Genomic DNA, 26373 nt, shown 5'->3' with positions numbered 1-26373 from the left:
TTGGATGAGCACTGAGTGTCATATTTGGGTGATGGATTGCTAGATTCTACTCTGAAAATGGGTACTGCATCTTATAAGTTTCGATATGTTGTGTTTTCATTTTCATTTGTTTCAAGATATTTTCTAATCTCTCTTTTTAAAATGATTTGTTTATTTTAAAGAAAGAGAGAAAGCACAAGAGGGAGGGGCAGAGGGAGAGGGGGAGAGAGAATCTCAAGCCAACTCTGTGCTGAGCACAGAGCCCAACATGGGGCTTGGTCCCACAATACTGATTTCATGACCAGAGCCAAAACCAAGAGTTGGATGCCCAACTGACTGTGCCACCCAGGTGCCCCTCTAATTTCCCTTTTGACTTTTTCTTTGACTCATTGATATTTGAATGTGTTTTTTATTTTCATATATTTGTGGATTTTTCCATTTTCATTCTGCTATTTTGGCGGGGGCTTGGTACAGTGTACTTTATTGATGGTACATGACAAGGTAGGGCTCCTCAAACCCCTTCTTCAGACAGTATAGGATCGAAACTGTGTAGGGCTTGGGAGATTATCAGTGTGTTGGGGGATGAGTTGGGGCTAGAACTTCCCAGCAGCTGAGCACCTCTCTCTTTCTCTTGCTCTTGGGAGGGCAGGTGGACTATAAGGTCTACCACCTATTTGCTATAGCCAAATTCACTGTCATACCAGGAAATAAGCTTTGACACAGTGGTCATTGAGATTAATGCCAGTCCTAGCATTGAAAGGGGAAGAGTGTGTGTCACTCTTGAAATCACAGGAGATATCCTGGCCCTCAGTGTGGCCCAGGATGCCCTTGATGGGACCCTCTGATGCCTGCTTCATCACCTTCTTGATGTCGTCATATTTGGCAGCTTTCTCCAGGCAGCAGGTTAGATCCATAACGACATATTGAAGGTGGGGACGTGGAAGGCCATGACATTAAGCTTTCCATTCAGCTCAGGGATGAACTTGCCTACAGCCTTGGCAGCGCCAGTAGAAGCAGGGATGATTTTCTGGACAGGCCTTCAGCCATCATGCCACAGCTTCCCAGAGGGACCATTCACGTTCTTCTCAGTGGCAGTGATGGCATGGACTGTGATCATGAGTCCCTCCATGATTTCAAAGTTGTCATGGATGACCTTGGCCAGAGGGGCCAAGTAGTTGGTGGTGCAGGAGGCATTGTGGACAATCTTGAGGAAGTTGTCATACTTTGCATGGTTCACACGCATCACAAACATGGGAACATCAGCAGAAGGGGCAGAGATGATGACCCTCTTGCCTGTACTCATCAAGTGAGCCCCAGCCTTCTCCATGGTGGTAAAGACCCCAGTGGACTCCACAACATACTCAGCACCAGCATCACCTTACTTGATGTTGGCAGGATCTCGCTCCTGGAAGATGGAGATGAACTTTTCATTGATGGTAAGTTTCCCATGCTTGACCATGTTGTTGAATTTGCAGTGGTTGGAATCATACTGGAATATGAAGACCATGCAGTTGAGGTCAATGAAGGGATCACTGATGGTGACAATACCCACTTTACCAGACTTAAAAGCAGCCCTGGTGACCAGGCGCCCAATACAGTCAAATCCATTTACTGCAATCTTCATCACTGTGTCTTAGGGACATGGCTGGCACTGCACCAGAAGATGCCACTATCTGATGAACAGGGAGGATCAGAGAGCTCCTTCTGGTATTGATTTCTGGTTTCATTCCATCATAATCAAAAAAGATGTTTTGTATGATTTCAATCTTTCTAAATTTTTAAAGACTTGTTTTGTAGCCGCACATATGGTCTATGCTGGAGAAATGTTTCCTATGCACTTAAGAAAAATGTGTATTCTGCTGTTACTGATTTCAGTGTCTGTTTGTCTTTTAGGTCTGAGTGATTTAAAAAACTTACTACAAAGCTATAGTGATCATAACATACAGTAATCATAACAATGTGGTACTGGCATAAAGACAGACATAGAGACCAATGGAATAGAATAGAAAGCCCATAGAGAAACCCTCCCATATATGGCCAAATTATTTTTGACTAAATAAGGAAATAGAATACTTGAACAATATGTTCTTAACATATTAATTAATAATAGTTTTAAAAAATCCTATTCTGATGATTCCAACATCCCTGCCATATCTGAGTCTGGTTCTGATGCTTCCTCTATCTCTTTAAACTGTGTTTTTTGCTTGTTAGTATGCTTGTGATTTCTCTTGAAATACATATATGATGTACTGGTGATGCTAGCAGGCTGGTCCAGAGATCCAGAGGGAATCCTGCAGACCAGCCAAGAGGTCTGTGCATATGGAAATCAGCAGGAGGTGAAAGCAGAGTTTATCAAAGATCTATAGAGAGTGCAGATACAGAGTGTCTGGGGGACCCATCAAGGAAAGGAAGGAGTCTTTGGAGTCTGGGTTTTTTTTACTGAGGACAGTGGTCCAATGTCCATGTCCTCTTAGATATCCAGGAACAGATTAGAACAAAGATGAGGGCCCAGGTGTTATTCCTTGGAGCCAGGGGTCTTGGCGTTGAGATGTTTATCTCTGGTGGTGTGGAATACACATATGATCACTTCATCTGGTCATTCTCACCTGGTCCTTCCTTAGATGCTATCTGTTCTAGAGAAATCATTAGCTCCTTGTCCCTTACAAGGAGGACATATGCTATTTGCATTACAAGGCATGTGTCAAATGGGATGGAGATGCCTGTCCTAGCAAGGATAGAAGCAGGAAATGGAGAAAAAGCAGATTTTTATTGAGCTCTTCATTTTCTCTGTCTTCTTGGGTAAGAGGATCTGTGGTAAATAGACTTTTATTGATATGGCATTAAGATGTAGGGGGAGGTTAAACATTGCATAGTTAATGAAATTATGATTAGTTCTCAGTTTTCTAGTGATGCAGTGTCCCTGGGCTGTGAACTTCACAAGTGTTTCTCAGTTTCCCCCCTCCTTCAGGTGGGACAGGATGGCTAGAGAGGCTGACATTGAATATTTCCCTTCATGCAGGTTGGTTATGCTTTGATAGTACCTGAATGAGTTAGGGTTTGTGATATAGTTCTTTTAAAGGCAAGCTTTGTTAAGAACATAGTGCTCTGGCATATTTCAAAATGGTTCCTTTTTTCTTTTCCCCTGCTGGAAGCACAGGCGATTTATCTCCATTCTTTGCTGTGAGAACATGGTAAGGCTTCTAGAGATAAAAATCACAAAATAGTAGGCACACCTATTTAAGACAGGAGCTCTCCTGGAGTTTTTTCATTTTAGGCCAGTCTACACTGAGCCTCCAGCAGTTTATCAGATTCAGCTTATCAGTTTCCCTACCCAGATACTGGTTCCCCGAGAGGCTTCTGCTCATGGGTTTCTCTTTAGGTATGTTCTGATTCTTTGTATCCACCTGTCCTGTCTCTCTGATTGATAAGTCAGCAGTTTACCCTGTGAACTTACTTCAGTTCTCAGAAGAGTTGTTGATTTTCAGTTCCTTTAGCTTTTTACTTGTTAAGATAGAATGACAGGTTTCAAACTCCAGATGTGCTAGATCAGATACTGGATTTCTAGAATTTCTGTCTCTGTCAAACATTCTCATTTTGTTCATATATTGGCATATAAAAATATGTTCTTATTTTGTTTTCCTGACTTCCTTTAGATCTATATATGTGTTCTTAGTCCATTGAACATATTTAAGGCAGTTGGTTCAAAGTCTTTGCCAAATAAGTTTGAAATCTGTATTTTTTTTTAATTTATGATAGTCACACGCACACAGAGAGAGAGAGGCAGAGACATAGGCAGAGGGAGAAGCAGGCTCCATGCACCAGGAGCCCGACTTGGGATTCTATCCCGGGTCTCCAGGATCGCGCCCTGAGCCAAAGGCAGGCGCTAAACCGCTGCGCCACCCAGGAATCCCTGAAATCCAATTTCTTTAAGGTCACTTTCTGGAGATTTATTTTGTTCCTTTGAATGGATCATGTTTTCCTGCTTCCTTGTATGCCTTGTGATATTCTGTTGAAAACTGAACATTTGAAAAAACTGATGTTTCTCCCAGTTTCTGTAAACTGACTCCATACAGGGGAAGATATTCATTGACCATTGCAGAATGAAGGCTTAAGTTCTTTTGGTCACATATCATTCTTGGGCCTGTGTGTATGCTTTTTATTTCCCCCCTAATTCTCTGTATACATAGCTGCTTTTTAAAAGTCTTATTTTCCTAAGAGTCTCACCCTGCTTCTCCTCAAGGCCTTAGATGTTCTATTGTATTCCTCTGCCCATAATTAATATCTTGCCCCCAGGTACCCAAAAGTCCCCTGCAGCTCTCCACCATTCTCTGGCATCCACCACTGCTTTCATCAGCTTCCGATCTGATATTCAAACTAATCCACTATTTCTGTCACCACTGTAAGCCAGGCAAGACAAAAACCAGTCCCTCCAGTAACCCCTAGACAAGTCAGACCTTTGCAGACAACTCCCACTTTTTCCCTTTCATCCTTCTGGTCCCTACCGTAAGTCGAGCAGTTTCCTCCTAAATCCATGCCAGGGAGGGAGTAGGCAAGGGTGATCAAAAGTGCCATGAAATTTTGTTTGGAATGTTTTGAATGCAACTTTTTCCTGCTTGTGTGTTTGTTGCTACAAATGCTTTTTTTGTTGTTGTTGTTTCAGAGAGAGAGAGTGAGCACACACAGAGAGAGTGAGGGGAGGGGCAGAGGGTGAGGGAGAGAGAATCTTAAGCAGACTCAGAGCCCTGTGTGTGGCCCAAGGTGGGGCTGGTTCTCATGACCTGAGATCATGACCTGAGTGGAAATCAAGAGTCAGTTACTTAACTGAGGGAGCCTCCTAGGTGCCCTCCCTTTTTTAAGTAGGCTCTATGCTCAGCATAACCTATGGAATCACCCAGGCACCCCATGTTGCTGTGGGTTCTTTACTGGTTTATAGAACATTCGTAAAGCTACTTTGGTCAATATTGTGTTTGTGGTTCTGTGGGAGAACAAGGGCCTAGGGTTTCCTACTCTTGCCATCTTGCTCATACTAACCAATATGTTATCTTTTTTATTTTATTTTTAAAAGACTTTATTTATTTATTCATGAGAGATACAGAGAGAGACAGAGAGAGAGAGAGAGAGAGGCAGAGACACTAGAAGAGGGAGAAGCAGGCTCCATGCAGGGAGCCCGATGCGGGACTCAATCCCAGGACTTCAGGATCATGTTCTAGAATGAAGATAGGTGCTAAACAGCTGAGCCACACAGGGATCCCCCCTTTCTTGTTTTATAATACGTGTATTTCATATGTAAACTTTGCCTTTGAGCAGCCATTTAGCAGCAACTTGCAAATTTTGATGCTGTTTTTTCATTATTAATTCAGCATATTTAAAATTTTCCATTGTTGGGACGCCTGGGTGACCCAGGGGTTGATCATCTGCCTTCAGCTCAGGGCGTGATCCCGGGTCCAGGGATCAAGTCCTGCACAGTCTCCCTGAGACGGAGGAGCCTGTTTTTCCCACTGTCTGTGTCTTTGCCTCTCTCTGTGCGTCTCTCATGAATAAATAAATAAAATATTTTTTAAAAAAGTTAAAACTTGCAACCCCAAGGTCAAGAATCCCATGCACTTTTGACTCAGCCAAACAGGTATCCCAGTTAATTACTTTCTAAATTTTTCTGTATCATAACTAATTTCATGTTTCTGTATTCTATCAATTACTAAGAGAGGATAGGATCTCTCATTATGACTGTATACTTACATGTTTCTTCTTTTGCTTTTTAATGACTGCTTCAATTACCTCCCTGGTATTGGCCTGTTCAGGTTTTCTATTTCTTCCTGTTCCAGTTTTGGTAGTTTGTGGTTTTCCAGGAATGTGTCCATTTCTTCTAGATTGCCTAATTTATTGGCATATAGGTGCTCATAATATGTTTTTAAAATCGTTTGTATTTCCTTGGTGTTAATAACAATAAAATAATAAATAATATTATAATTATAATTAATAATTATAATATAATAATAAATAATAAATTAATAAATAATAAATAATAATAATTTTTATTGGTGTTCAATTTGCCAACATACAGAATAACACCCAGTGCTCATCCCGTCGAGTGTCCCCCTCAGTGCCCGTCACCCAGTCACCCCCACCCCCCACCCACCTCCCCTTTCACCACCCCTAGTTCATTTCCCAGAGTTAGGAGTCTTCATGTTCTGTCTCCCTTTCTGATATTTCCCACACATTTTTTCTCCCTTCCCTTATATTCCCTTTCACTATTATTTATATTCCCCAAATGAATGAGACCATATAATGTTTGTCCTTCTCCGATTGACTTATTTCACTCAGCATAATATCCTCCAGTTCCATCCACGTTGAAGCAAATGGTGGGTATTTGTCATTTCTAATGGCTGAGTAATATTCCATTGTATACATAAACCACATCTTCTTTATCCATTCATCTTTCCATGGACACCGAGGCTCCATCCACAGTTTGGCTATTGTGAACATTGCTGCTATAAACATCGGGGTGCAGGTGTCACGGCATTTCATTGCATCTGTATCGTTGGGGGAATGACGTATCAGATAAAGGGCTAGTTTCCAAGATATATAAAGAACTTACTAAACTCAACACCAAAGAAACAAACAATCCAATCATGAAATGGGCAAAAGACATGAAGAGAAATCTCACAGAGGAAGACATAGACATGCACATGAGAAAATGCTCTGCCTCACTTGCCATCAAGGAAATACAAATCAAAACCACAATGAGATACCACCTCACACCAGTGAGAATGGGGAAAATTAACAAGGCAGGAAACCACAAATGTTGGAGAGGATGTGGAGAAAAGGGAAATCTCTTACACTGTTGGTGGGAATGTGAACTGGTGCAGCCACTCTGGAAAACTGTGTGGAGGTTCCTCAAAGAGTTAAAAAATAGAGCTACCCTACAACCCAGCAATTGCACTGTATCCCAAAGACTTTGAATGGTTGTATCTTCATTCTCATTAGTTTCCATGAATCTTTTTAATTCTTCTCTAGTTTCCTGGTTGACCTTTTCATCTTTTAGCAGGATGGTCCTTAACCTCCACGTGTTTGAAATCCTTCCAAACTTCTTCTTGTGATTTAGTTCTGATTTCAAAGCATTATGATCTGAAAATACGCAGGAGACGATCCCAATCTTTTGGTATCGGTGAAGACCTGATTTGTGACCCAATATGTGGTCTCTTCTGGAGAAAGTTCCATGTGCACTTCAGAAGAATATGTATTCAGTTGCATTTGGGCGTAAAGTTCTGTAAATATCTTGAAATCCATCTGGTCCAGTGTATCTTTGAAAGCTCTTATTTCTTTGGATATGTTGTGCTTAGAAGACCTATCGAGTGTAGAAAGTGCTAGATTGAAGTCACCAAGTATAAGTGTATTATTATATAAATATGTCTTAACTCTGGTTATTAATTGATTGATATACTTGGCAGCTCCCATGTTCGGGGCATATATATTGATGATTGTTAAGTCCTCTGGATGGATAGATCCTTTAAGTATGATATAGTGTCCCTCTTCATCTCTCACTATAGTCTTCAGGATAAACTTTAGTTTATCTGATATAAGGATGGCTATCCCTGCTTTCTTTTGAGGACCATTTGAATGGTACATGGCTCTCCAACCTTTTATTTTCAGGCTGTAGGTGTCCTTCTGTCTAAAATGAGTCTCTTGCAGACAGCAAATAGATGGATCCTGCTTTTTTATCCAGTCTGAAACCCTGTGCCTTTTGATGGGGTCATTAAGCCCATTCACGTTCAGGGTTACTATTGACAGATATGCGTTTAGTGTCATCATGATACCTATTCAGTCCCTGATTTTGTGGATTGTTTCCTTGGACTTCCTCTTTCTTTTACAGGGTCCACTTTAATATTTCTTGCAGAGCTGGTTTGGTGGTCACATATTCTATCTGTTTCTGCCAATCTTGGAAGCTCTTTATCTCTCCTTCTATTCTGAATGAGAGCCTTGCTGGATACAGTATTCTTGGCTGCAGGTTCTTCTCATTTAGGACCCTGAATATATCCTGCCAGCCCTTTCTGGCCTGCCAGGTGTCTGTGGAGAGGTCTGCTGTGAATCTAATATTTCTCCCCATAAAAGTAAGAGATTTCTTGTCTCTTGCTGCTTTAAGGATCTTCTCTTTATTGTTGGAATTTGTAAGCTTCACTATTAAATGTCGAGGTGTTGAGCGGTTTTTATTGATTTTGGGGGGGGGGGAATCTCTCAATTTCCTGAATCTGAATGCCTGTTTCCCTTCCCAGATTAGGAAAGTTTTCACCTATGATTTGTTCAAATACATATTCTGGCCCTCTGTGCCTTTCGGCGCCCTCAGGAACCCCAATTAAATGTAGATTTTTCTTCCTCAGGGTGTCACTTATTTCCCTTAATCTAACCTTATGATTTTTTGTTTGTCTCTTTTTTCCTCAGTTTCCCTCTTTGCCATCAACTTGTCTTCTATATCACTCACTTATTCTTCCACCACGTTAACCCTCGTCTTTAGGACTTCTAGTTTGGATTGCATCTCATTCAATTGATTTTTAATTTCTGCCTGATTAGATCTAAATTATGCAGACATGAAGTCTCTTGAGTCCTTTATGCTTTTTTCTAGAGCCACAAGTAGCTTTATAATAGTGCTTCTGAATTGGCTTTCTGACATGGAATTGTAAAGCAAATTCTGTAACTCTGTGTGAGAGAGGACTGTTTCTGATTCTTTCTTTTGAGGTGAGGTTTTCCTTCTAGTCATTTTGCTCAGTGCAGAGTGGCCAAAAACAAATTGTATTGGGAAAAGGAGAAAAAGAGAGAAGAGAAAGAAGAAAAGAAAAAGAAAAAAGAGAAAAAAGGGGGGGGAAAGAAAAGAAGAAAAGAAAAAAAGGGGGTGGAAGCAAACAGAAGACAAAAAACAAGGGGGAGTATCCTCTGATTCTGTATACTATAAATCCCTTGACTTCCCCTGGAACCCTCCAGTGCTGCTTGGTCAATAATTTGTTTTTCCCCTGTCTGTCTAGCTGGTCTTCAGCGGGAGGGGCCTGCTCTGCTGATTCTCAGGTGTCAGCACTTGGGGGAGCTGCTCAGCCCCCTGCCTGGTGCAGGCTCAGTGAATGTTGTTTAACCTGTTTATCCTGTGAGGCCACTGTGAAGCTTAGTGGGGGTTGTTTATCCTGTGAGTCCCCAGGAGGAACAACCCCAGTGGCGGTGGCCAGGTCTCCAGCCCTAGAGTCAGCTCCCACAGTAACTATCAGAGCTCTTCGTCTGCAGGGCCTGGATGCTCCCGGGTGGGCCGCTGATCTGTTCAGCTCGGGACTGGAGCGTCCTTGCTGTCCTGGGCCCTCCAGCCTCTGCCTGTCCCGGGGGGAGGCCGAGGGGAGGCCGGATCCTGGGCTGTGTCCCCGGCACCCTGTGTTCCCGGGCCTGCGCTGTTGAATTTGCGCTCCCGGGTGCACAGTCCCGTCCGCGGAGCCGCCGCCCGAGCCCCTCCGAGCTACTCCGAGCTGCTCCCGGGTCCAGCCGTGCGCGCTGCAGCCCTTTAGGGAGCTCGGCGCACTCTCCCCGGGGCACAGGTGTCTGTTAGTGTCCCAGGGAGCCTGAGGACATCCCCGCCCTCCTGGGGTCCTGCTCCAACTCCCTGCGAGCCTGTTTCCACCCGGGAAGGTTGGTGCAGCTCCTGCTTCTCCAGGACGGGGCTCTCCTGTCCTGGGGACACTCGCCCCAGCCTTAGCCCGGCTCCTCGCGGGGCCCCTCCCCCTTGGAGGCCTTTTGTTTCTTTATATCTTTTTCCCCGTCTTCCTACCTTGATAGAAGCGCGAACTCTTGTCACTGTAGCCTTCCAGGTGTTCCCTCTTTAAATCTCAGGCCGAATTCGTAGGTTTTCAGGATGATTTGAAAGTTACCTGGGAATTTGTTGTGGACAGGTGACTTGGGGACCCTACTCTTCCGCCATCTTGCCCCGCCCCTCTTCTTTTGCTTTTATTTTTCCCAAGTATGCCAAAGCTTATTTGGTGTACACATACTTAAAAAATATTTTTCTTAAGGAGTTGATCCATTTATCTTTATCAAAGTTCAATTTCTTTTTCTTTCTCCCTTTCCTTCCTTCCTTTCTTTCTTACTCTTTCCTTCTTCCTTCCTTTCTTTCTTACTCTTTCTTTCTTTCTTTCTTTCTTTCTTTCTTTCTTTCTTTCTTTCTTCTTTCTTTATTTCTTTCTCTTCTTTTTTTCTTTTGTATATATTTTTTAGTTCAATTTGCCAATGTATAGCATAACACCCAGTGCTCATCCAGTCAAGTGCCCCCCTCAGTGCCGACACCCATTCACCCCCAACCCCTGCCCTCCTCCCCTTCCACCATCCCCAGTTGGTTTCCAGAGTTAGGAGTCTTTATGTTCTGTCTCCCTTTCTGAAATTTCCCAAACAATTCTCCTCCCTTCCCTGATATTCCCTTTCACTATTATATTCCCCAAATGAATGAGACCATATAATGTTTGTCTTTCTCCGATTGACTTACTTCACTCAGCATAATACCCTCCAGTTCCATCCACGTCGAAGCAAATGGTGGGAATTTGTTATTTCTAATGGCTGAGTAATATTCCATTGTATACATAAACCACATCTTCTTTATCCATTCATCTTTCGATGGACACCGAGGCTCCTTCCGCAGTTTGGCAATTGTGGACATTGCTGCTATAAACATCGGGGTGCAGGTGTCCCGGCGTTTCATTGCATCTGTATCTTTGGGGTAAATCCCCAACAGTGCAATTGCTGGGTCACAGGGCAGGTCTATTTTTAACTCTTTGAGGAACCTCCACACAGTTTTCCAGAATGGCTGCACCAGTTCACATTCCCACCAACAGTGTAAGAGGGTTCCCTTTTCTCCGCATCCTCTCCAACATTTGTCGTTTCCTGCCATGTTAATTTTCCCCATTCTCACTGGTGTGAGGTGGTATCTCATTGTGGTTTTGATTTGTGTTTCCCTTATGGCAAGTGATGAGGAGCATTTTCTCATATGCATGTTGGCCATGTCTATGTCTTCCTCTGTGAGATTTCTCTTCATGTCTTTTGCCCATTTCATGATTGGTTTGTTTCTTTGCTGTTGAGTTTCATAATTTCTTTATAGATCTTGGATACTAGTCCTTTATTTGATATGTCATTTGCAAATACCCTCTCCCATTCTGTAGGTTGTCTTTTAGTTTTGTTGACTGGTTCTTTTGCTGTGCAAAAGCTTCTTATCTTGATGAAGTCCCAATAGTTCATTTTTGCTTTTGTTTCTTTTGCCTTCGTGGATGTATCTTGCAAGAAGTTACTGTGGCCGATATTCAAAAAGGGTGTTGCCTGTGTTCTCCTCTAGGATTTTGATGGAATCTTGTCTCACATTTAGATCTTTCATCCATTTTGAGTTTATCTTTGTGTATGGTGAAAGAGAGTGGCCTAGTTTCATTCTTCTGCATGTGGATGTCCACCTTTCCCAGCACCATTTATTATTGCACATGAATATCTTTTTTCCAGTGGATAGTCTTTCCTGCTTGGTCGAATATTAGATGACCATAGATTTGAGGGCCCATTTCTGGAATCTCTCTTCTGTTCCATTGATCTATGTTTTAGTTTTTGTGCAGTACCACACTGTCTTAATGATCACAGCTTTGTAGTACAACTTGAAATCTGGCATCATGATGCCCCTGGTTTTGGTTTTCTTTTTCAATATTCCCTGGGTATTTGAGGTCTTTCCTGATTCCAGACATATCCTAAGATGATTTGTTTCAACACTCTGAAGAAAGTTCATGGTATTTTTGTAAATATTGCATTAAATGTGTAAATTGTCTTGGGTAGCATTGACATTCTCACAATATAATTCTTCCAACCCATGAACGTGGAATATTTTTCCATCTCTTTGTGTCTTCCTCAATTTCTTTAAGAAGTGTTCTATAGTTTTTAGGGTATAGTTCCTTTACCTCTTTGGTGAGGTTTATTCCTCGGTATCTTATGTTTTTGCGTGCAATTGTAAATGGGATTGACTCATTAATTTCTCTTTCTTCAGTCTCATTGGTAGTGTATAGAAATGCCACTGATTTCTGGATATTGGTTTTTTATCCTGCTGCACTGCCAAATTGCTGTGTGAGTTCAAGCTATCTTGGGGTGGAGTCTTTTGGGTTTTCTATGTACAGTATCATGTCATCTGTGAAGAGGGGGAGTTTGACTTCTTTGCCAATTTGAATGCCTTTTTTTCTTTTTGTTGCCTGATTGCTGAGGCTAGGATTTCTAGTACTATGTTGAATAGCAGGGGTGAGAGTGGACATCCCTGTCGTGTTCCTGATTTTTAGGGGAAAGGCTCCCAGTGCTTCCCCATTGAGAATGATATTTGTTGTGGGCTTTTCGGAGATGGCTTTTAAGATGTTGAGGAATGGAGGAGGGGCAAGATGGTGGAAGAGTAGGGTCCCCAAATCACCTGTCCCCATCAAATTACCTAGATAACCTTCAAATCATCCTGAAAATCTACTAATTCGGCCTGATATTTATTTTCTTTTAATTTTTTAAAATTTATTTATGATAGTCACACACAGAGAGAGAGAGGCAGAGACACAGGCAGAGGGAGAAGCAGGCTCCATGCACTGGGGGCCCGACGTGGGACTCGACCCCCAGTCTCCAGGATCGTGCCCTGGGCCAAAGGCAGGCGCTAAACCGCTCTGCCACCCAGGAATCCCTCCGCGTGAGATTTAAAGAGAGAACTGCTGGAATGCTACAGTAGAAGAGTTCGGCTTCTATCAAGGTAGGAAGACGGGGAAAATAGAAATAAAGAAACAAAAGGCATCTAAGGGGGAGGGGCCCCACGAGGAGCCCGGGTAAGGCCGGGGCTAGTGTTCCCTGGACAGGAGAGCCCCGACCCGGAGAAGCAGGAGCTTCACCAATCTTCCTGGGTGGAAAGGCGCTTGCAGGGAGTTAGAGCAGGACCCCAGGAGGGCGGGGGTGCCCTCAGGCTCCCTGGGAGACTAACAGACACCTGCGCCCTGGGGAGAGCACGCAGAGCTCCCTAAAGGGCTGGACCGGGAGGAGCTCGGATGGGCTCGGGTGGCGGCTCCCGGAGGGGGCTGAGCAGCCAGGAGCCCGAATCCAACAGCACAGGCCCCCGAACACAGGGCGCCAGGGACACAGCCCAGGATCCGGCCTTCCCCGGGACAGGCAGAGGCCAGGAGGGCCCAGGACAGTAAGGACGCTCCTGCCCCAAGCTGAGCAGATCAGCGGCCCCACCCCGGAGCATCCAGGCCCCTGCAGAGGGAGAGCTCTGTAGTTAATGCGGGAGCTGACTCCAGAGCTCCAGAGCTGGCCGCCACCACTGGTGTTGTTCCTCCTGGGGCGTCATGGAGTAAACAATCCCCACTGAGCACTGCACCAGGCTGGCGGCTGAGCAGCTCCCCCAAGTGCTAACACCTGAAAATAAGTACAACAGGCGCCTCCCCCAGAAGACCAGCTAGACGGACAAGTTCCAGGGGGAAGTCAACGGACTTAAAGTATACAGAATCAGAAGATACTTCCCCGTGTTTTTTTGTTTTGTTTTGTTTTGTTTTTTTGCTTTTTGATTTCTGCTTGCTTCCCCCACCCTTTTTTCCCTTTCTTCTTTTTCTTTCTCTTTTCCTTCTCTTTTTTTCTTTTTTTCTTCCTTTATTCTTTTTTCTTTTTCTCTTTTCTTTCCTTCTTTCTCTCCTCCCATTTTCTCCTTTTCCCAATACAACTTGTTTTTGGCCACTCTGCACTGAGCAAAATGACTAGAAGGAAATCCTCACCTCAAAAGAAAGAATCAGAAACAGTCCTCTCTACCACAGAGTTACAGAATTTGCTTTAAAATTCCATGTCAGAAAGCCAATTCAGAAGCACTATTATAAAGCTACTGGTGGCTCTAGAAAAAAGCATAAAGGACTCAAGAGACTTCATGAGTGCAGAATTTAGATCTAATCAGGCAGAAATTAAAAATCAATTGAATGAGATGCAATCCAAACTAGAAGTCCTAACGACGAGGGTTAACGAGGTGGAAGAAAGAGTGAGTGACATAGAAGACAAGTTGATGGCAAAGAGGGAAACTGAGGAAAAAGAGACAAACAATTAAAAGACCATGAAGACAGACTAAGGGAAATAAACGACAGCCTGAAGAAGAAAAAAAATACGTTTAATTGGGTTTCCCGAGGGTGCTGAAAGGGCCAGAGGGCCAGAATATGTATTTGAACAACATTCCTAATCTGGGAAGGGAAACAGGCATTCAGATCCAGGAAATAGAGAGATTCCCCCCCTAAAATCAATAAAAAGCGTTTAACGCCTTGACATTTAATAGTTAAGCTTGCAAATTCCAAAGATAAAGAGAAGATCCTTAAAGCAGCAAGAGACAAGAAATCCCTGACTTTTATGGGGAGGAATATTAGGGTAACAGCAGACCTCTCCACAGAGACCTGGCAGCCCAGAAAGGGCTGGCAGGATATATTCAGGGTCCTAAATGAGAAGAACATGCAACCAACAATACTTTATCCAGCAAGGCTCTCATTAGAATGGAAGGAGAGGGGGATCCCTGGGTGGCCCAGCGGTTTGGCGCCTGCCTTTGGCTCAGGGCGTGATCCTGTCGACCCGGGATTGAGTCCCACGTCGGGTTCCCAGTACATGGAGCCTGCTTCTCCCTCTGCCTGTGTCTCTGCCTCTCTCTCTCTCCCTCTCTCTCTCTGTGTGACTATTGTAAATAAATAAATAAATAATTTTAAAAAAATGGAAGGAGAGATAAAGAGCTTCCAAAATAGGCAGGAACTGAAAGAATATGTGACCTCCAAACCAGGTCTGCAAGAAATTTTAAGGAGGACTCTTAAAATTCCCCTTTAAGAAGTCCAGTGGAACAATCCACAAAAACAAGGACTGAATAGATACCATGATGACACTAAACTCATATGTTAACTAGTAACTCTGAACGTGAATGGGCTTAATGACCCCATCAAAAGGTACAGGGTTTCAGACTGGATAAAAAAGCAGGACCTATCTATTTGCTGTCTACTAGAGACTCATTTTAGACAGAAGGACACCTACAGCCTGAAAATAAGAGGTTGTAGAACCATTTACCATTCAAATGGTCCTCAAAGGAAAGCAGAGGTAGCCCTCCTTAGATCAGAGAAACTAAAATTTACTCCGAAGACTGTAGTGAGAGATGAAGAGGGACACTATATCATACTTAAAGGATCTATCCCACAAGAGGACTTAACAATCCTCAATATATATGCCCCAAATGTGGGAACTGCCAAATATATCAACCAATTAATAACCAAACTGAAGAAATACTTAGATAATAATACTCTTATACTTGGTGACTTCAATCTAGCTCTTTCTATACTCAACAGGTCTTCTAAACAGAACATGTCTAAAGAAATGAGAGCTTTAAATGATACACTGGACCAGATGGATTTCACAGATATCTACAGAACTTTACATCCAAACTCAACTGAATACATAGTCTTCTGAAGTGCACATGGAACTTTCTCCAGAACAGAACACATACTGGGTCACAAATCGGGTCTGAACCAATACCAAAAGATTGGGATCGTCCCCTGCATAATCTGAGACCATCATGCCTTGAAATTAGTACTAAATCACAACAAGAGTTTGGAAGGATCTCAAACACGTGGAGGTTAAGGACTATCCTGCTTAAATGTGAAAGAGTCAACCAGGAAATTAAGGAAGAATTAAAAAGATTCATGGAAACTAATGAGAATGAAGATACAACCATTCAAAATCTTTGGGATGCAGCAAAAGCAGTACTAAGGGGGAAATACATCGCAATACAAGCGTCCATTCAAAAACTGGAAAGAACTCAAATACAAAAGCTCACGTTACACATAAAGGAGCTAGAGAAAAAACAGCAAATAGATCCTACACCCAGCAGAAGAAGAGAGTTAATAAAGAGTCTAACAGAACTCAACGAAATTGAGACCAGAAGAACTGTTGAACAGATCAACAAAACCAGGAGTTGGTTCTTTGAAAGAATTAATAAGATAGATAAACCATTAGCCAGCCTTATTAAAAAGAAGAGAGAGGAGACTCAAATTAATAAAATCATGAATGAGAAAGGAGAGATCACTACCAACACCAAGGAAATACAAGTGATTTTAAAAACATATTGTGAACAGCTATATGCCAATAAATTAGGCAATCTACAAGAAATGGACGCATTCCTGGAAAGCCACAAACTACCAAAACTGTAACAGGAAGATATAGAAATCCTGAACAGGCCAATAACCAGGTAGGAAATTGAAGCAGTCATCAAAAATCTCCCAAGACACAAAAGTCCAGGGCCAGATGGCTTCCCAGGGGAATTCTATCAAACGTTTAAAGAAGAAACCATACCTATTCTACTAAAGCTGTTTGGAAAGATAGAAAGAGATAGAGTACTTCCAAATTCGTTCTATGAGGCCAGCATCACCTTAATTGCAAAACCAGACAAAGACCCCACCAAAAAGGAGAATTACAGACCAATATCCCTGATGAACATGGATGCAAAAATTCTCAACAAGATACTAGCCAATAGGATCCAACAGTACATTAAGAAAATTATTCACCATGACCAAGTAGGATTTATCCCTGGGACACAAGCCTGGTTCAACACTCGTAAAACAATCAATTTGATTCATCATATCAGCAAGAGAAAAACCAAGAACCATATGATCCTCTCAAAAGATGTAGAGAAAGCATTTGACAAAATACAGCATCCATTCATGATCAAAACTCTTCAGAGTGTAGGGATAGAGAGAACATTCCTCAACATCTTAAAAGCCATCTATGAAAAGCCCACAGCAAATATCATTCTCAATGGGGAAGCACTGGGATCCTTTCCCCTAAGATCAGGAACAAGAAAGGGATTTCCACTCTCACCCCTGCTATTCAACATAGTACTAGAAGTCCTAGCCTCAGCAATCAGACAATAAAAGGACATCAAAGGCATTCAAATTGGCAAAGAAGAAGTCAAACTCTCCCTCTTCGCCAATGACATGATACTCTACATAGAAAACCCAAAAGCCTCCACCCCAAGATTGCTAGAACTCATACAGCAATTTGGTAGCGTGGCAGGATACAAAATCAATGTCCAGAAATCAATGGCATTTCTATACACTAAGAATGAGACTGAAGAAAGAGAAATTAAGGAGTCAATCCCATTTACAATTGCACCCAATACCATAAGATACTAAGGACTAAACCTAACCAAAGATGTAAAGGATCTATACCCTAAAAACTATAGAGCACTTCTGAAAGAAATTGAGGTAGACACAAAGAGATGGAAAAATATTCCATGCTCATGGATTGGCAGAATTAACATTGTGAAAATGTCAATGTTACCCAGGGCAATTGACACGTTTAATGCAATCCCTATCAAAATACCATGGACTTTCTTCAGAGAGTTAGAACAAATTATTTTAAGATTTGTGTGGAATCAGAAAAGACCCCGAATAGCCAGGGGAATTTTAAAAAAGAAAACCATAGCCGGGGGCATCACAATGCCAGATTTCAGGTTGTACTACAAAGCTGTGGTCATCAAAACATTGTGGTACTGGCACAAAAACAGCCACATAGATCAATGGAACAGAATAGAGAACCCAGAAGTGGACCCTGAACTTTATGGTCATCTAATATTCGATAAAGGAGGAAAGACTATCCACTGGAAGAAAGACAGTCTCTTCAATAAATGGTGCTGGGAAAAGTGGACATCCACATGCAGAAGAATGAAACTAGGCCACTCTCTTTCACCATACACAAAGATAAACTCAAAATGGATGAAAGATCTAACTGTGAGACAAGAGTCCATCAAAATCCTAGAGGAGAACACAGGCAACACCCTTTTTGAACTCAGCCACAGTAACTCCTTACAAGATACATCCACGAAGGCAAAAGAAACAAAAGCAAAAATGAACTATTGGGACTTCATCAAGATAAGAAGCTTTTGCTCAGCAAAGGGTACAGTCAACAAAACTAAAAGACAACCTCCAGAATGGGAGAACATATTTGCAAATGACGTATCCGATAAAGGGCTAGTTTCCAAGATCTATCAAGAACTTATTAAACTCAACACCAAAGAAACAAACAATCCAATCATGAAATGGGCAAAAGACATGAAGAGAAATGTCACAGAGGAAGACATAGACACGGCCAACAAGCACATGAGAAAATGCTCCTCATCACTTGCCATCAAGGAAACATAAATCAAAACCACAATGAGATACCACCTCACACCAGTGAGAATGGGGAAAATTAACATGGCAGGAAACGACAAATGTTGGAGAGGATGTGGAGAAAGGGGAACCCTCTTACACTGTTGGTGGGAATGTGAATTGGTGCAGCCACTCTGGAAAACTGTGTGGAGGTTCCTCAAAGAGTTAAAAATAGACCTGCCCTACAACCCAGCAATTGCACTGTTGGGGATTTACCCCAACGATTCAGATGCAATGAAACGCCGGGACACCTGCACCCCGATGTTTATAGCAGCAATGTCCACAATAGCCAAACTGTTGAAAGAGCCTAGGTGTCTATTGAAAGATGAATGGATAAAGAAGATGTGGTTTATGTATACAATGGAATATTACTCAGCCTTTAGAAATGACCAATACCCACCATTTCCTTCAATGTGGTTGGAACTGGAGGGTATTATGCTGAGTGAAATAAGTCAATCAGAGCAGGAGAAACATTATATGTTCTCATTCATTTGGGGAATATAAATTATAGTGAAAGGGAATATAAGGGAAGGGAGAAGAAGTGTGTGTGAAATATCAGAAAGGGAGACAGAACATGAGAGACTCCTAACTCTGGGATATGAACTAGGGGTGGTGTAAGGAGAGGAGGGTGGGGGGTGGGGGTGAATGGGTGACGGGCACTGAGGGGGGCACTTGATGGGATGAGCACTGGGTGTTATTCTGTAAATTGGCAAATTGAAAACCAATAAAAAATAAATTTATTATAAAAATAGTAATGGATGCTGTATTTTGTCAAATGCTCTCTGTGCATCTATTAAGAGGATCATATCGTTCTTGTTTTTTCTCTTGGTGATATGATCTATCATGTTGATTGTTTTATGAGTGTTGTACCAGCCTTGTGTCCCGGGGATAAATCCACTTGGTCATGGTGAATAATCTTCTTAATATACTGTTGGATCCTACTGGCTAGTATCTTGTTGAGAATTTTTGCATCCATGTTCATCAGGGATATTGGTCTATAATTCTCCTTTTTGTTGGGGTCTTTTTTTGGTTTTGGAATTAAGGCGATGCTGGCCTCCTAGCGGGGCCTCTCCCCCAGTTGATTCTTATTTATTTTTTTTCCATCTTCCTACCTTGTTAGAAGCGCAAACTCTTCTCCCTGTAGCATTCCAGCTGTTCTCTCTTTAAATCTCAGGTCGAATTCATAGGTTTTCAGGATAATTTGAAAGTTATTTAGGTAAGTTGGTGGGAACAGGGGACTTGGGGACCCTACTCCTCCACCATCTTGCCTTTCTTTCTTTCTTTCTTCTTTCCTTCCTTCCTTCCTTCCTTCCTTCCTTTCTACTTCTTTCTTTCTTTCTTTCTTTCTTCTTTCTTTCTTTCTTTCTTTCTTTCTTCTTCTTTCTTTCTTTCTTTCTTTCTTTCTTTCTTTCTTTCTTTCTTTCTTTCTTTCTTTCTTTCTTTTCTTTCGTAAAGATTCATTTATTGTAGAGAGTGAGTACAGGTGGGGAGCTGTGAGCACAGGTAGGGCATGGCAGAGGGAGAGAGTCTTCTAAGCAGATTCCTTGAGGCCAAAAGGGGGCTCCAATGTGAGCCAACATAGGGCTGGAAGAGGAGCCAACCTGAGGCTGGAGGGGGATCCATGGGTAGGGGCTCCATCTCATAGCCCTGAGAACAGAACCTGAGCCAAAACCAAGAGCGCAGAGCTTAACTTTCTATACTACCCAGTCTCTTTTCATTTCTGATGTCTCTTTTCATTTCTGGTGACACTTTGCCTTAAAGTCTTTGATATTCGGGATCCCTGGGTGGAGCAACGGTTTGGCGCCTGCCTTTGGCCCAGGGCGCGATCCTGGAGACCCGGGATCGAATCCCACATCAGGCTCCCGGTGCATGGAGCCTGCTTCTTCCTCAGCCTGTGTCTCTGCCTCTCTCTCTCTCTCTCTCTCTCTGTGACTATCATAAAAAAAAAAAATTTAAAAAAGTCTTTGATATTCAAAGCATCATAGTCAGTAGCCAGTGGAACATATGCTTTCTTCTCTCCATCATTGGATGTTTCCATCAAAACTGGGATCATTTAAACTGGCTATAAATCTAAATATAAATTTTTTTCAACATAAAAAAGTCTTTTTTTTATAAATTTATTTTTTATTGGTGTTCAATTTGCCAACGTATTGAATAACACCCAGTGCTCATCCCATCAAGTGCCTACCTCAGTGCCCATCACCCAGTTACCCCTGCCCCCCGCCTGCCTCCCCTTCCACCACCCCTAGTTGGTTTCCCAGAGTTAGGAGTCTAAAAAAAAAGTCTTTGATATTAACATAGTCACTCCAACTTTCTTAGGATTATTATCTAAGCGGTATATGTTTTCCGTCTTTTCAATGTCAACTTCTTTGATCCTTATATTTAAGGCATGTCTCTTTTGTTATTTTTAGAAGATCTTATTTGAGAGAGAGAGAGAGAGAGAGAGAGAGAGCATGATGGGGGCAGGGACAGAGGGAGAAGCAGACCCCCAGCTGAACAGGGAGCCAAACTGCGGCTGGAGCCCAGGATCCTGGAATCATGACCTGAGGCAAAGGCAGATGCTTAACCTACTGAGCCCTCCAGGAGCCCCTAAAGCATGTCTCTTCTATATAGCACATATTTGGTATTTGTTTTATTCAATGTGACAATTTATCTTTAATTGGAGTATTTAGTGCATTTACATTTAATGTAATTGCTAATATAGTTGGATTTAAGCTTAATAGCTTGCTGTCTATTACTCCTTATCCTCTGTGCTGTTTGCTTCTTTGCTGCCTTCTTTGGAGTAAGTGTTTTAACATTCTACTTTGTTTCCTTTCTTGGATTTTTAGCTATGCTTCTTATTTTTTATTAGTTGTTTTAGGAATTAAAATGTTCTTAAAACCTCACAGCACACCTTGATATTATATTCTATCCCTTCACCTACAGTGTAAAACAAAACAAAACCCTTTGGAATCTAACTTGGAGTCTCAGGCAGGGGCAGAGGGAGACAGTAATCTGACTGAAAATGCGTGGGCTGGGAACCAGGAAGTCAAAGCCCATGTTCTGTAGTTGTGTCAGGGACCTCCGGGAACCTCCATAAAAGCTCGTAACATTTAGGCAACTGGTAGATTTTGGTCTAGTCAGGATCCTTTTGCTGTGACTTTTTGCAGTATCCAGGGGACAGATGCAGTAAGCAAATGTGTTGTGGTTTCCGCGGTCTAGTGGCCAGATTAGAATACTTGATGCCCATCATTACTGCTCTTCATTAGGACCAGAATGCGAATGCGGGTGGGTGGGTGAAGGGGAAGTGGGTCGGTGGGGGGGGGGGTGGAGTTTAGGGCAATTTTTTCTCCTAAACACGCGTGTGAGAAACTCACCCCATTCACTGCTTCCGTACAATCTGTCACTTAATTGGCCTCCCTAAAGACGGATTTTGGGGACCTGTTGGAGACGAGTTTTCTTGTCAGCCATTCCCACAAGTTTGCACGCGCGTTTGCCCCCGGCTCACGGGCGATGGCGCTGGACGACGTGATCACTTCGGGGGCTGCGTCGGTCTCCACTCGCGGCCGACTGGGTGCGGCGTGCGCGTGTGACTCGGTGCCCAGCCGCCAGCGGCTTCCCGCGGGAGGGGCGCAGGTGCGCCCTGCTCACCTGGCCGGGGCGTCGGCGGCGGGCGCGCTGCGCGACCCGGCCCGCGGCCCACAGGTGCTTCCGCCGCTCAGTACCTCGGCGGCGTCGGGGAGCCCCGGAGGCCCTGCGGACCTGCTCCCCCAGGAGCCGGGCGGTTCTCACGGGCGGGCCCGCCCAAGCCGGCCGGTGGTCCTCCGAGACGTCCTGGGAAGCGCTCCGGGCGGCCGGGGCCAGTCCGTCGCCTCGTTGCCGCCCGAAGAGGCTGGGCGCGCTGCCGCGTGGGACCCGGGGGCGGCGGGGGCGGCGGCGGCGGCGGCGGCGGGCCGAGGCTGAGGCCGACGCGGAGGGAGGAGCGCCGGGAGGAAGAGGCCGAGCCGGAGCGCCCCCGCCCCGGGAGGAAGGGGAGGAGGCCGGGCGTTTCCTGGCGCATTCCCGGCGCGCCCGGGTGACTCACCCCGCAGGAAACTCCCGGGCCCGCCGAGACCAGCGAGCCGCCGCCGCCGCCGCCGCCGCCGCCGCCGCCGCCGCGGACCAGGTGAGGACGGCTGCTGTCCCCGCCGCCCTGCGGCCCCCACGGCGGCCCTCGGACCCAGGGGGCACGGAGGCGGCGGAGCCCGGCCGGGGCTGCGCGGGCGGCGGGGCTGCGCGGGCGGCGGGGCTCGGGCTCCCGCGGCCTCGCTCGCTCCCTCCTCCGCGGCCTGCCTGGCTCCCTCCCTCCCCGGGGGGCCTCCGGGCCTCCGCCCTGTGCGCGCCCGGACACCCGCACACTCTCGGCCCCGCCGCAGGGGCCCGGGGCCCGGGGCCCGGGTCCCGACCCCCGGCACGTGGCGGAGCTCCAGGCGCAGGGCGTGCCGGTGTTTCGGGGTCATTGTTGGAAAGGAAGGCGCCGGCCGCCGGCCCCGACAGCGGGAGACAGAGTCGCCCCGGGCCCGCCGGCTGCGGCCCAGGGCAGCGCGGACGCTGGCGGAGCGAAACCATTTTGCAGATTCTTGGAAATGAGTTGTGGGCTTTGTTACGGGCCCAGTGCTGTTAGGTGCGCGGCACTGTTCCGCACAGCCGTGCTGAATTGTGTATTTTAAGCCTGAAATGAGTGCATTTAGTTTGCAGCATATCGTGGATGTAATAAACACGGTGAGAGTCACCTGGAAATGGGGTTTACGGAGCGTTTTTTAAGCTGGGAGAGGCGCCCAGACCGTGTCCACTCTGGTGTTACTCTAAACACTACAGGTAGCAATTGCTCATTAATCCCAATGTTTAAAAAAATAAATAAACCCAGTGTTGGGTGACCTGTTTCTGTGGACTGAGACCTGGCAGTGTTTCTTCTCAGCAGTAGAGGGTGCGTGTGCCGCCTTGGACAGTTTTGCTGCTTCGTGGGCCCAGTGGAATTCCTTGGCCTTTTGGTAATAGTATTCGTTAAAAGGTTCGTGATTGAAGTAGCGGGGATACCCGGTACTGTTTATCAGATTGCTGTGCTTGCCGCTTGGTCACCAGCTGGTGATGGTGCCAGAAAATCCTGTCCAGGTTCATCAGCCAGAGGTGGCAGTTTCTGAACGCCCAGTGCTTGTGCTTGGACCACTGAGGGTGTCCTGCAGCTCATCCGTGGTTCTCCGCGGGAACCTTACATGTGCAGACTCAGAACTGAAGTCACTATTTAAATAGACGTGAGCCACAGCAAGTATGCGTTTGCACGACTTCAATAGGAATTTGGTGCTAATGTTTGGTTCCCTGCTGCCTTCTTCCCCCACACCATCATCTCTGTGACAGAGGCAAACATAATTGTGGTGGAAAACATTTCCTATTTTAATACATATGTTTGTGTGCTGATAGGTCGCTCAAAGAAAATTTTTCAGGTTTTTTTCTTTTCTTTCTTTCTTTTTTTTTTTTTTTTGTATAGGTGTTTATTTGGATTTATTTTTAAATTTCCATATAGTAAAATTTGCTTTTTGGTGTATGGTTATGAGTTTTGACAAATACATAGTCATGGAATTACCATCACAGTCAAGATAGAGAACAGTTCTGTCACCCCCCCCCCCCAATTCCTTCAGCTGTCTCCTTTTAGGCAGCCCCTCCCACATTCTCAACTCCTGGCAACACCTGAGTTCTCCATTCCTACAGTACTACTTTTCCCATATGAGAGGTCTTTGTGGCTTAGTTCACTTAGCTAATGCGATTTGAGAGTAACCGTTTTCTAGTTTGTCCCTGAGGGGCAAAGGCACAAAGTTTTCAAAAGTATTCATTTAGGATACAATCTGAGAGATTCAAATATGTTTTTAAAAAAGATTTACCCGTTTATTTGACAGAGAGAAAGCAAGCACGCATGTGCGAGTGAGGGGAGAGGCAGAGGGAAAGTATCTCAGGCAGACTCCCCACCTAACTGGGAGCCCCAGGTGGGCCTTGATCCCAGCACTACAGATCACCACCAGAGCAGAAAGCCAGAGTTTGGAGTCTGTTTCTACACCCACGGGGCCACCCAGTTGTCCCTCAAATAATACTTTTAAATCATGAGAAAAATTATAAAACTCCCACTTATTAAAAAAATTGAAACAGTACAGAACTATGTATAGTAAAAGTGAAATTCCCTCTAATTTTGTAGTACTATATAGCCTTTTCTGTGCATACACATAATTTTTGTTCTTTTGATAACAGATTATATTGCATATATCATAGCTTTTCACCTAGTGATTTTGGCCCATTGAAAGATCTTGAAGTGGGGCACCTGGGTAGCTCATTCAGTTGTGTTTGCCTTCAGCTCAGGCCATGATCTTGGGGTCCTAGGATTGAACCCCACAAGGGGCTGCCCGCCTAGTGGGGAGTCTGCTTCTCCCTCTCCCTCGGTCATTCCCCCTGCTCGTGCTCTCTCGCTCAGCTCTCTCTTTCAAATAGATAAATATATAAAATCTTAAAGATCATGAATATCTTCATTTTCCTTCTTTTTCTTTTTTTTTAAGATTATTAAGAGAGAGAGGGATCCCTGGGTGGCGCAGCGGTTTGGCGCCTGTCTTTGGCCCAGGGCGCGATCCCGGAGACCCGGGATCGAATCCCACATCGGGCTCCTGGTGCATGGAGCCTGCTTCTCCCTCTGCCTGTGTCTCTGCCTCTCTCTCTCTCTGTGACTATCATAAATAAATAAAAATTAAAAAAAAAAAGATTATTAAGAGAGAGAGAGAGAGAGAATGAACGAACGTGCTCAGGTAGGGTGAGGGGCAGAGGGAGAAGACGCCCTGCTGAGCAGGGAACCCAGCTTGGAGCTCAATCCCAGGACCCTGCTATCATGACCTGAGCTGAAGCAGACACTTAACCGAGTCACCCTCCATTCTTTTTAATGGCAGTGTAGTGTTTCATAGTATGGGTATATTGTGATTTATTTGATCAGCCTCTTGTTTATTGACATTATTGTTTCACATTTTTCACCACCGTAGTCAGTGCTTTTGTTTATATCTTTAGTCTTTTTTTTTTTTTTTTTAAAGATATTTTATTTATTTACTTGAGAGAGTTAACGAGAGAGCTCAGGAGCAGGGAGGAGAGGCAGAAGCAGGTTCCCTGTGAGCAGAGAGCCTGACATGGGGCTTGATCCCAGGACCCTGAGATCATGACCTGAACCAAAGGCACGTGAATAACTGACTGAACCACCCAGGTGTCCTTGTTTTTATTTTTATTTTTATTATTTTGGTTTCTGGAGTAGAATTCAGTGATTTGTCACTTATATATAAGACCCAGTGCTCATCACAAGTGCCATCTTTAATACCCATCACTCATCTATCTCCCTCCACCAACCCTCAGTTTGTTCTCTAGCGTTGAGTCTCTTATGGTTTGTTTCCCCCCTCTCCTTTTTTTCTTTTCCCCTTCCCGTATGTTCACCTGTTTTCTGTCTTAAATTTCACATATGAGATCATATGGTATTGTCTTTCTCTGACTGACTTATTTCACTTAGCATAATACTCTTTAGTTCCATCTACATTGTTGCAAATGGTGAAATTTCATTGTTCTTGATGGCTGAGTAATATTCCATCCTATGTATGTACCACATCTTCATTCATCAGTCGATGGACATTTGGACTCTCTATAGTTTGGCTGTTAATGTTGCTCTAAACATCGGGGTGCATGTACCCCTTCGAATCTGTATTTTTAATTTTTTTATTATTATTTTTTTGAATCTGTATTTTTATATCCTTTTGGTAAATACCTAGTAGTGCAATTGCTGGATTGTAGGGTAGTTCCATTTTTAATGTTTTTTTTTTAATTTTTATTTATTTATGATAGTCACACACACACACAGAGAGAGAGAGAGAGAGAGAGAGAGAGAGAGAGGCAAAGACAGGCAAAGACATAGGCAGAGGGAGAAACAGGCTCCATGCACCGGGAGCCCGACGTGGGATTCGATCGTGGGTCTCCAGGATCGTGCCCTGGGCCAAAGGCAGGCGCCAAACCGCTGCGCCACCCAGGGATCCCTCCATTTTTAATGTTTTGAGGAACCTCCACACTGTTTTCCAGAGTGGCTGCACCAGTTTGCATTTCCACCAACACTACAAGAGAGTTCCCCTTTCTCTGCTTCCTTGGCAAACCTGTTGTT

The 26373-nt window shown here is 44.2% G+C and overlaps 1 protein-coding gene and 1 pseudogene across 1 annotated transcript in view; one reads left to right on the top strand and one right to left on the bottom strand.

Moving 5' to 3' along the window:
• Positions 1–490: 490 nt before the first annotated feature.
• On the bottom strand, positions 491–1629 carry LOC121488822 (annotated as a pseudogene).
• Positions 1630–22279: 20650 nt separating this feature from the next.
• The window catches only part of CYFIP1 (cytoplasmic FMR1 interacting protein 1), a 117884-nt gene continuing 113790 nt past the window's right edge, over positions 22280–26373 (top strand). Inside the window, exon 1 of the mRNA XM_041751701.1 lies at positions 22280–22338. The gene's annotated coding sequence lies outside the window, so the exon portion shown is untranslated. The remainder of the gene's footprint in view (positions 22339–26373) is intronic.

Source organism: Vulpes lagopus, chromosome 4, assembly GCF_018345385.1.
Source record: "Vulpes lagopus strain Blue_001 chromosome 4, ASM1834538v1, whole genome shotgun sequence".
NCBI lineage: Eukaryota > Metazoa > Chordata > Mammalia > Carnivora > Canidae > Vulpes > Vulpes lagopus.
This window is presented reverse-complemented; position numbering and strand designations above follow the sequence as displayed.